The sequence below is a fragment of the Cricetulus griseus genome, chromosome 3 (genome assembly GCF_003668045.3).
Source record: "Cricetulus griseus strain 17A/GY chromosome 3, alternate assembly CriGri-PICRH-1.0, whole genome shotgun sequence".
Lineage (NCBI taxonomy): Eukaryota > Metazoa > Chordata > Mammalia > Rodentia > Cricetidae > Cricetulus > Cricetulus griseus.
This window is the reverse complement of record NC_048596.1, coordinates 62,158,289-62,170,742: the sequence shown is the minus strand read 5'-3', so window position 1 is coordinate 62,170,742 and position 12,454 is coordinate 62,158,289.

The following is a 12,454-nucleotide window of genomic DNA, read 5'->3' as shown; positions in this document are numbered from 1 at the left end:
TCAGGGAAATGCAAATCAAAACAACTCTGAGATACCATCTTACTCCCATTAGAATGGCTAAAACCAAAAATACCAATGACAGTTTATGCTGGAGAGGATGTGGAGAAAGGGGAACACTTCTCCACTGCTGGTGGGAGTGCAAACTTGTACAGCCACTTTGGAAATCAGTATGGCAACTCCTCAAGAAAATGGGAATCAGTCTACCACAAGATCCAGCAATTCCACTCCTAGGCATATACCCAAAAGAAGCACATTCATACAACAAGGACATCTGTTCATGATGTTCATAGCAGCACTATTTGTAATAGCCAGAAACTGGAAGCAGCCTAGATGCCCCTCAACCGAAGAATGGATAGAGAAAATGTGGTACATTTACACAATGGAGTACTACTCAGCAGAAAAAAAAACAATGGAATCTTGAAATTTGCAGGAAAATGGATGGAACTAGAAGAAACCATTCTGAGCAAGGTAACCCAATCACAAAAAGACAAGCATGATATGTACTCACTCATATGTGGTTTTTAGACTTAGAGTAAAGGAATACCAGCCTACAATCCACACTGCCAGAGAAACTAGTAAACAAGGAGGACTCTAAAAGAGACAAACATTGTCCCCTGGAGAAGGGGAAAGGGTCAAGATCCCCTGAGCAAATTGTGAGCACAGGAAGAAGGGGGAGGGAGCTACAAGAATGAGAAGGGAAGAAGAGGAAGGATGCAGAGGTCATGAGGGAGCAGAAAGGCTGAGTCAGGGGAAGAATAGAAGAAAGGATATGTGATAGGTAGGGTTTTAGTTGGGGGGTGGTAGGGGAGGATGGGAGGGAGAAGGGAACTGGGATTATCACGTAAATCAATCTTGTTTCTAATTCAAATAAAAAAAAATTAAAAAAAAAAGAATAGTGGGCTGTGGCCTGAGCTGAGCTCCTGAGCTCTCACAAACCAGGAGCCAGAAAGGTGAGCACAGAGCCTAGCGGAGCAACATGCCTTCTGTGTGCTGTCCCTTTCACAGTGGTATGGCTCTATGGACACTCCACATCCTGGGTGTTTAGTATTCCCCTGGCTGTGAGTTGAGCACATGCTTATCCTGGGGAATGCTCCTGTCATCCTACTTTTGACCTGGGCACTGCCCTGGCATCACCTTTACACTGCATACCTTTACAGCCTCATGCTCTGATCTCTCTCTCTCTCCCTCTCTCCCTCTCTCTCTCTCTCTCTCTCTCTCTCTCTCTCTCTCTCTCTCTCTCTTCTCTCTCTCCTCATCCCATGTGACATCTACCAGCAAAGGCATAGGGGCCCTTTGATCATGCTGCTAGAGGACAGAGCTCAGCCATAGGCTCAACATGGGCTCAACACTGTGGCTGACCAGAATCAACACCATATCAATCTATGGGCTAACACAAACCCCTCTTCGTGACATTTCTCAGTCTCACAACTTCCCCTGCCTCCTCTCAAGGCTAGAACAGTATGGACTTGGGCCATCCCTTGGCACGGTGTAACACAAGATCATAGCCAGCCATGGATGCTCACAACCAGACAAAATGCTGACTGGCTGCCCACAGGGACACATGCTGGCACAGGCACTCTACTCCTTCCCGTGTAGTACCCTGAAGCTCCCTCAGCTATTTGCAAAAATGGTGTTGGCTGGGACACGCCATGCCACACCTGCCACACTGTCAGGCAGTCCCCTGCAAGATCAAAGCCCAATAACTTTGCCTATGACCTCTGTGCTACGGGGAGTGTGTATATTCTCTCTGCCATGAGGAGTGATGTTAGGTGGGAGAACTCAGCAGCAGCAGGGGCAGCTTGCACAATTCTGTTGTGTCTAGCTTTCCATGCTGTGTTCTGATACTTCTCCAATATCAATCTCAGCTGGCATAGTCATTCCCTTCCTGGACTCCACCTTGAGATACATAAAGACATCAAGCTTAAGGCTCTGATCTCCCTTTATAAAGCCATTAATGGGAAGAGGCCAGCAGAGGCTCCACATACTATCTCACTTAAGCCTCCAAAAAGTTATTCTCCCCTATTCCACTAGTGCTTTACTGGAGCCCCCAGATGCAATAAGGTTTTTGTCAGGGGTTGATCCAGATTCCCTTAACACTAAATCCCACCTCAGGGAAGAAAGTACCCACAACAACAGGAGAGACCCTGAGAACTGGCCCCTGGGCCACTAGTGCTGTCTGTGAAAACCACAACTGTGTTTCCTGAAACCCCTTTCAGTCTAAGAACAGGCTGGTGTAGTCCATTACAGAAGGCTGAGGTGACACAGGGTGACTTCTGACACTAGGTCTCATGAGATGTTATTGCTGCCATCTTGTTCACTTGAGTCACTAAGTAAGAGTGTCCATCGTATGACAGAACCACGTGGGGCCCTTTATACAGGCTTCAAGTCTCCCCACACAGGCACCAGACATTGTGCAGTAGAGACTTCCCATCCCCAGTGTTCCCGGTGCACACCTGCGCCCCTGTGAGCCAGGAGGCATCATAAAATAATGACTACGGGCATGGGTAATTTGTTACACAGCAGCTGCTACTGCACCGCTGCCTGAAACAGCAACTGGTCTGTCTTTCCTTCCATGCCTGAGGTGCAGTGCCTTGGATGAGAAACTGGAGAAGTCATCTTAACAAGTATGCCGAAGTGGCTGGGCTTTCCCAACATAAGCCAGCTGCTGCCTTCCTCCCTACAACAAAAGAGGAGAGGCCAGCAGAGGCCAGCAGGAGGAGCCACCAGACCTCACACCCTGGCTAGGACAGGCAGGTGAGTGGTCCGGTTCCACTGTGGCCACTGAAGACTGTTCTGAGCTTGAGTCAGTTCTCAGGCTGCTGGATGACAACACAGCGTCCTCGGTCGTTCTCCTGGGATTCTCACTCCTCTTTTCCCTCCAGCCGTGTAGCAGCCTTGGGCAGTTTCATATTGACAAGTTAAGTCTGTTTCTGAAAGCAAGGCCTTAATTCAGCGTGGGGAAGGGGACGCATTTAACCCAGCAGCTTCAGCTGGCACTTCATTTAGAGGATGCCTATTGTAATAACATGGAGATGTTTCTTCAAGGGTGTTTGACAGGCAATCTCTAGAGGCCATCTTCCCACATCAGGGTTTTTTTTTTTTTTTCCCTAGAAAAAAAGATACATGGTAGTTATGTCTTTACTGTAGCAGAGGAAGATTTACTTTCTTAATAATGGAGACCCTGATGCAGCTAGGCCTTGCAGCATGCTGCAGTTAATGTTTGCGTTTGTAGTGCTGTTCCATCGTGAGCGTTTAATTGACAACTTGAGATTTGCCATTGCACAGCCATGAAACATCTGGGAAGCTTGAGAGACACGTGTTTTTACAGCCTTAAGGCTACTCGCAATTTGATAAGCATAATAAGATATGGATGATCTAAATGCTTAAGCATTTAATTACTAGGAAATGGAAGATGTTTTGTTTTGTGTTGTGTAGCGTATCCTTTCATAAGTTTTCGTTTAAGCATCTGAGAACAGAAGCCAACTTTCTGTCTTTGCCTGGTTCCATCGTCACCCTCTCCTTAAAAAGCAGTGTATATGGCACAGTCCAGGAAAAACAAGATTCTGCCCCATGCTTCCAAAGCCTTGAACAAAAACTCCTGAGGCCTGGTGCAGCCTCCACTCTCACCCTGGCCCCTGAGAGCATCCATGTCAGTAGCATGTCCACCCTCCCTCTGGTTCTCCTCGGGTCCCCACTCTTCTCTAGTCCCCCTCGTGCGGGGAGCATCTCCTACTCCTTAAACCTCAGAGCAGCAATGATGTGACATGGCCAGTCAAAGGCCTCTACATGGTGGAAACAAGGCTGCAAACACAACTAAGAGATACCCAATGTGGGGAAGCCAGACACTCTCTGGATCCAAAGAGTGGTAGTCAACCTTCTCCCCACCAAGCACAAGCCTTGACTTTACCCTTGATAATCAGGATATAAAATCCAGTGGCCATGCAAAATTTTAAATGTCTTTATATTTACATCCATAGATGTATCATTTGGCCAAAGTTCACCTATGTGTCTACAACACAATACAGGCATTAAGCCTGCCTTTTCCTGGCCTACTGCCTTACACACCAACTTCTCCTCCTATTGCTTCTCCCTTCATCCCTCCTTGGCCTCTCACCATCCCAGGAAGCCCTGGGAAGAAGTGGCATATAAATTTGTCACAGTCCTTCAAATGAATGTGTGACTATTCGGGCAAATGCACATTTAGAGGGCCTTCTTCCTTGTTGATTCTAGGAAGTAAGAACTTGGCCAGTACATTTTTTGGGGGGACTTACTTTTCTCCTGTAACAGCCCATGTGGCATTCTACTCTTGGTGTTAAGGGATCTCTGTGCCAGTCTCTGCCCAGGACTCTGCAAGCACAGGTTTTCATTCTTTAATGCAGAGTCCCAGCAGAGTTACCTACATCAGAGTGTGTGTGCTGTTAATATTGACAGTTATTATAAGCTGAAGCAATATTACAAAGTGACTCTGACCAGTCAGACCACCACATGAACCCCATCACTGTCAGAGATGGTAACCTCCAGCACTATCCTCAGCTCTTGGCAGGGATGGGATGAACTCTGGCCCAAATGTCCAAGTGCCATATTCCTCCTTTATCCCAGAGTCTGAGACTTGTGAGCCTCAGAAAACCTCCAGGAAGCTTCCAACTCTGACCACTGTAGTCTGCTGATGGTTCAATAGATCTCCACTGTCCACTTGGAGCTGGTGCCTCTGGATGTCCCCTGTAGATGCCACACTGGGCCTCCCTCCCAGACAAGCCTGTTCTGGCCCTGTATACATGACACTTGCTACCTGATGTTTCCCGGGTAGAATGAAAAGGATAGTTCCAGAACCTCACTAACTGCCAGTCACAGGGACACCCACTCTACTACCTGTTTGTCAGGTGACACTCTGGGCCAACACTGGGCAGTGAGAGCCACTGAGTGAACAATACGGGCACAGAGAGGTTTGCCAGATACTGGGAACCAGGAAGGTGAAGACCCAGGAACTATGATGGCCCATGGAGGAGGGCAAGGGCTGTGAGTCAGAGCATGCTGAAGACAGAGAAAAAAGAAGGGATGAGGCCCAGCTGTGACATTCTGACCTCCAGGCACACCTACCCTGGCTCAAAGGGATATCACAGAATGGCTGCTCTGCTACTGCCCACCCCTGAAAAGCAGGTAAGGCAGCCATGAGTCCTCTTGACACAACCAGGACTTTGAACCTGCGACCCCAACACCACCCCATATCCTGACCCATTCCAGGGAAAGTTTTATACGCGTGACCCTGAACCTGGCACTTAAATTTAAATGTGGTTATTTTCTCCCCCAGTGAAGTCAATGGGAGGAAGCATGGGCTGGTGGGGGGAAAGTCTCCATAGAGCCCAATATGGGGAGCAGGTAACAGCATGCCCCCAGACACTGGTGTGGCTTCTGATGACTCACAGCAATGCTGAATCACAAACATGAACCTTGGGAAGACACTCAGCAACATGGGGTCACCACAGCTCATGATTCAGGTGGCCAGAGGAGAGCTTGGCCCTCGTGTAGAACCTAGGTACCCAGCACTGGATTTGCATTCAACATCAGTTCAGAGGTGACACCCAGTCAGCTCTCAGTGAACATGGATGTATCCAAGACACAGACAGGCCAGATGAAGTGTCTAGCCTGTACCCCAACATAGCAAGAGACCCTGAGGCTTCTTCTTCTGAATACATAGCCCAGCACAGGCAGGAAGAGAAGGCTTGTATCACCAAAACCTCTGGATTTTATGATAGGTGAGGTAATTCACCCCACACTTGGGACACCACAGAGCTCCTGGCAGGGTTTGGAAGGGCATCACATCTGCAGGGCCTCCTGCCAATGTCCAGCCCCATATGGCTCTCAAGACAACCCCCACCATCATCTTGTTGCCAAAGGGAGCAGTGTTGACTCTTCCTCTTGGGTTAAAAACAATGCTGTCTGGTTTTTAAAATATTTGGCATTGGAAGGGGTAAAACAGCACCACCCTCACATCAGAAACCATGTTCTCAGGCCAGAGAAATGGCTCAGCGGTTAAGAGCACTGACTGTTCTTCCAGAGGTCCTGAGTTCAATTCCTGACAACCACATGGTGGCTGACAACCACCTTGAATGAGATCTTGTGCCCTCTGCTGGCGTGCAGTCAGAAGACTGTATACATAATAAATAAATAAAATCTTTAAAAAGAAAAAAAGAAACCATGTTCTCCTTATACCTCAAGAAAATAGGACAAGGGGCTTGAGAAATGGTTTAGTAGTTAAGAACACTTGTTCCTCTTATAGAGGATCCAGACTCAGTTTCCAGCACCCACACGGTGGCTCACAACCAGCAGAGACAAGAGCAGCCTCACACTCTCACCCACCCTCTGGTCAGTGAGAAAGAAAGACCAAAGGACATGTACATAGAACTTCCACAGAGTCAACACCCGGCACAGAAAGTGACCCTGCGCACAGCCAACTGCATCAGCCCCTCTCTCCTCTTTCTTCCTCTCTTCCTGCTCAAGCCAGTCCTGTGCTGGCCAGAGACTTCAAGCATTCCTTGAAGCTTCCTGGGAACTAGTGCTGGAGGCACAGCCTCAAGAGGACAGTGCCTCTCTTGGGAAGCAGGGCTATAAGTCAAGGGCTTTCAAACTGTGTATACTAAAGGGATCAAGGGTCAGGCATGGAGGTACAGGCTTGTAATTCTGGCACTAGAGAGGCTGAGGCAGCAATATCTTGAGTTTGTAGCCAGCCTGAGCTACATAGCAAAACCATCTCTAAAACAAAATTTTAAAATAATAATAAATAAAACGAAATATAAATAATATAGGGATATGGGCAGCTCTGTTGCCCTTTTGCCTTTCTTCAGGAGGAGGATGCCCCACTGACTTCCGGCATGAGACAGCCAAGTGAAAAGTCATGGACAGAGGGAGATTGTCCTGTTGGGGCCCTGAGTTGGGATGAGCAGGAGTAATCAGGCTACTTCTCCTCAGGCTCTCAGGGCACCAGAGGATGTCACAGTCAGCTTCTTCCAGCACAGCCTGTCCCGGGCAGGAGCAATAACACCTCTTGGAGCTTCAGTTCTCTACACGTCCCATCCGGGTGCAGCAGGCTGCCTTTGCCTTCCGTCTCCATCTGGCACCTGGAGGTGTGGCAGGCCCAGGGGATGTTTGGAAGACAAGCCTATTTACCACAGAAAGCACAGCCGGGCTTTCAGACATGCAGGCTGCACACAAATGCTCAAACCACAGGGGAGGATCAATTAGGAATGTGTCTTGTACCTGAGAAAATGAGGGGGTGGAGGTAGCTGTCACTCTTGTAGAACGGAAGATGCCTAGAGCAGAATCGTGGTGAATGCCACCCCCGTGTAGGACTGGAAGGGGAGAGGGTGAAGCTTGGTGGTCACCCTCTTCCATACTGTGTGTCAAGTTACTCTAAGTACGCCCCAAGAGTTGTGCTGTGGCAAACACAGGGATCTTCTGGCCACATTCAGGATGCCAGCGTCTCCATAGATTGTTCGGGTAGATGCAGGGGTCTCAAAACACAAACCACTTTGTCTGGAGAGAAAGCTCAATCAGTAAAGTGCTTACCACACAAGTGTGAGATCTGAGTTCAATACCCTGAACCCACATCAAAAAGCCACATGCTGCTGCATACCCGTAATTCCAGCACTGGAAAGGCAGAAGCAGGAGGAGTCCCGGAGCCTTCTGGCCAGCCAATTTAGCCAATCTGGTGAGCTGCGGGTCCAGAAAGAGATCCTGTCTCAAATAACAAAGTAGAGAACAATTGAAGAAGATACCTACTGTCAACCTCTGGCTTCCACATGCTGGCATGCATGCACACACACACACTCCCATGCACACACGTATATACATACACGCCTCACATACCACATACCATGCCCACACATGCGCACAAACACACTAGCTCTAGACACACTGAATCTAGGATTTGGACGATGCTTTGCAAGGGTGCCTGGAGAAGCAGCTCCTCCTGTCCCTGCTCTGCCCATCTCGGTGAGTCACCAGGAAGGACAGCCACCTTAGCCAGCTCCAGTGGAGAACCAAGAGCACACCTTGCTAGGAAGAATGTCCACATTACTTTGGCCACAGATAGCTTCAGCACCCTCATTTCAGGGCCAGGCTACCCCAGTCTCCCTCTTCCCAGGTTACCCTTTCTCTCACATGGGCTCCAGTTGTAGGGGTTTCCCTAAGAGCCTTGCCCTAGCTCTGGCCAGGGCTCCTCACACCAGCACTCTGGGCTGGCACGCAGGGCTTTTGTTTTCATTATTTTTCTATTGTGTGACTACAAGCAACATGTATAGATAAACTTTCTTTTCTATCACCAGCCCCAAATAATGACATGAAGGCTTCTTATCAATTATGAAAGTTTGACCTTAGTTTAGCTTAGGCTTGTTTCTAGGTAGCTCTTATAATATAAATTAGCCCATTTCTATACATCTACGTGCTGTCAGCTTTTTACCTCTCCTCCTGCATGCCCTGCTTCCTCTCCATCTCCTCTGGTGTCTCCCCACCCCCAAAATAGATTGATCTCCTCTTCCTTTCTCTCTGCACAGAAGTCCTGCCTAACCTCTTCCTGCCTAGCTATTGACCATTCAGCTCTTTATTAAACCAATCAGAGGAGCCTTGGCAAAGACACATCTTCACAGTACACAAAAAGATCGTTCTACAATAAACATGGGAAGAAAGAGTTTATTTCATTATAGCTTACAGCTCATCATGAAGGGAAGTCAGGGCAGAAACTCAAACTCAAGGCAGGAAGCTGAAAGCACGAGCTGAAGTAGAGGCCATGGAGGAATGCTGCTTACTGACCTGCTGTCCATGATTTGCTTGACTTGTTTTGTTTTTTTTTGTTTTTAAGATTTTATTTATTTATTATGTATACAGTCTTCTGCCTGCATGCCAGCAGAGAGCACCAGATCTCATTCAAGGTGGTTGTGAGCCACCATGTGGTTGCTGGGAATTGAACTCAGGACCTCTGGAAGAACAGTCAGTGCTCTTAACCTCTGAGCCATCTCTCCAGCCCCCTTGACTTGGTTTTTACTACCACTCAGGCCCACCCTCCAAGGGCTATAACTTCCCACAGTGAGACTGGCCCTTCCACATCAAATATCAACCAAGAAAATGGCCCATAGACTTACCTAAAGGTCAGTCTGATGGATACATGTCCTCACTTAGGGTTCCCTCTTCCCAGATGACTCTAGCTTGTATCAAGTTAACAAAAACCTCACCAACACAACTTTCCATCTCTCTTACATAAGACAGCCTGACCATAGTGGAAACCACAGATGACTGGCCAGCCCTGAGCCAGCCACCTCCTATCATATACCCCACCATGTCTCTGACCAAGAGGGCCCTAGCGTGGCTGCTGCCCACAGAAGTATGAAAGGATTTTCCTGGGAAGAAGTGGGGCTTGCCACCTCCACACTATATGTAAGCCACTGGAAACAAAAGGAAATGGTTCTGCTTCTCAACCTCAGATTACTATCCACCTTCAGTGTTTGGTCTAACCTGACCACATGTTAAACATGTGGTAAAAATATGCTCCTGAGAAGCAGCAGGTGTCAAGACAAGCTGAAATGCCCACCAGGTACTTGAGGACCATGAAGGCATCTGCCACTCATCCATGGTTCCTCATGAGCCCTTGTCTGAAGGACTGCCCACTGATGCACCCCCAAAAGCCAGGCAGAAAATGAAAACAAGCACAAACACAGGCCCCATGTGCTCACTCATGCAACATAAAGCAACTGCCTCCCTTTAAAGCAGCAGGGCAGAGCCAGCAAGCAGAGCTAGCTAGCAGGGGCGCAGGGGTGGGGGTGGGGGTGGGGTGAGGGTGGAGGGGGCTTTCCTCGGCAGACACCCACCCCCACAGCCCTTCCCTTACCAATGGGTGATTCTGGTCTAGCATTCCACAAACTCCGGTTGTGACGGCTGAAAAATGAAAAAGCTGCACAAGAAGGATCCACCAGCTTACCTACTGTAGACATTTACTCAGAGAGTTCTGGAAGACACGCTCTATCAAAATTAGGAATGAAGTCAGAGTGCCAGATGGGGTGGGGAGAAGGTAGTCCAGAAAATGAGGTGTCAGACATGGGGAAGAAGCAAAAAAAAAAAAATCAGAAAGGTGGAATTGGGAAATATCCTCAACCAAGAGTGGGTTGTAGCAGGAGACTGCAGAACTCAGGGGAGCCTCTGCCGGATAAAACACAGGTAGGCCTCACAGACATTCCAGGGAGGCTCCAAAGAGCTTGGCTTCCCTGGAAGGCCACCGGCTAGGTAAGGATCTGGGACATGGTCTGTTGCCTTAGAATGTGGTGCAATTTTTCTAAATATGCTTTGGTTAAAAATTAAGGCTAAATTTAAGCAGAATGGACTCAGGTCAAAACAGCAGGCAGGCTTACTGTTGTATCATCAAGCCAGTGACTGGGTGGAATTTGAAAATGCTATTACAGTGCTTCTCAACTCAACAAACTGGGCTTCAATGTAAGGCAATACAATATATGAGGATAAAGATGGGAAAGAGACTATAAGAATCTTTCTGAGAGCTTTATAATTACATAATATTCTGCATTAAGAGAGCCCTGAACTCGACTACAAGGCATCAGATCTTGTCTAAAGAACAGAGGACAAAATTTGAGGAGGAGAAGTTCTATCTTGAGCCACATCTGAAAGACATTATTCAGGAAAGAAAGGGTAAGAATGAGCTAAGGAATCTTGTAGTTGAGGTCTGTGGGTGTGCCTGGTCTCAGGTTATTCTTATGAACTTGGTTCAACCTGACCCCCAGCTTAATTATTTGCTCTGTAAATGTATTGAATATATATATATATATATATATATATATATATATATATATATCACAATTTTTAAAAGGAAGCCTAAATATCCAATCATAGGTATGACCCTGTGCATTTTACAATATCCTGGGGCAGGGAAGGGGTCTGTTTCAGGAGCCACTATAACTTAAATATGCTTGTTACTGTATCAGGATTTTAGAATCCCTTAAACAGAATTCTGGTAGGGCTTCCCTTTCCCTGTCCCCTGCCTCATGACACTTGTTGTCTTCCCAGGGACAATTCTCAGACCTGAGGCACTGATCATTCTGCCCAGTCTCAACCACATGGTTATTGCACCCTTAGAGACATGTTGGGTGTGGGTCTTTGAACACCACGTGGGTCAGGATCCAACTTGTAACTCACAGATCAGGAATGTCCATCCCCACAGAGCACATGGAGTTTGGAGTCTCACAGCTGGTGACCAAACCTTGCCTTACACTGAGCTGGACAGAATCTGCACTTGGCCCATAGCACCACTCCAGAAACTGATTCTCAGATGGCAGCCCACACGTGCAATGAGACAACCACAATCTTCTTACTAGATGCTATGGATGACTGAAATCTCCATTTGACAGAACAGCAGCTGTCTCTGGGGAACTAGAGGCAAATTTCACCAGTCTCTTGGTATTTTCCTGAGTATTTCCTTGGTACTTTTCTCTTGGTCTCCATTTTTTATAATGATACATGACTATTGAAACTGAAAGCTATTTACAAGACATGTTCAGTTTACAACCCTAGAAACTGCTCCACAGTAGGAACCACCACCCCTGGGAACCCTGTTACAGGGTCCAGCCTCTTTCAGGGAAACTCTGGAGTAGATGAGGTGTTGGGGAACTGGGTCTGGTCTTGGACAAGTGCAGAAAATGATCAGAAACCACACTCGGCATTGTGGATGCAGCTTTGTTGCTAGAATGCTCACCTAGCATGCACGAGGACCTAGACCGCCCACTCCGTGAACTTTAAACTAGGTGTGCTAATGCATGCCTGTAAGCACAGCACTCAAAAGGAGCAGGCAGGAGGATCAGAAATTCAAAGTCATCCTGGGCTAGAAAAGACCTATTTCAAAAACCTAAAATTCACAAAAACATCACGGTCCCTCCCCACTGAGGGCAGAAAGCACTGGGCTTTACCAGCATTGAAGGTGTCCTGAAACAGGCCTGAAGTTACACTGTCCCTAATGCCCCAGGACCCCTTGGGTCCTGTCCCCACCTCAGACTTTCACAGAGTCCAGGAGAGCCACAGGACCCTCCTCAGGCAACACAGGGACAAACACCTTTGATCTCCAGCAGATAGCAAATTGAAACTGCTTTTCTCCCCCTGGCCTAGCTATTCTGGCTTGTCTCAGAGCAGCCTGGGATCTGCATTGGGACACTGCCCCCTGTTGTCATTACAGCAAATAGTACTGCTCCTCCCAACTCCCTCAGTGGAACTGGTCAGCCCCTGAGGAACCCTTCCTCGGAGATCCCATATGTCCCACAGGGGTCAGGACAGGCCTGCCCCCTTGCCCGTGCAGGACCTTTGCAAAGCCCCCAGGAGCTTGAGCACCAAGCACCAAGCACCATGCCTTCCCCCAGGACTGAGGCAGATGGGCAGGGAGATGCCGGGATAGTGCAGCCTCACCCAGCAC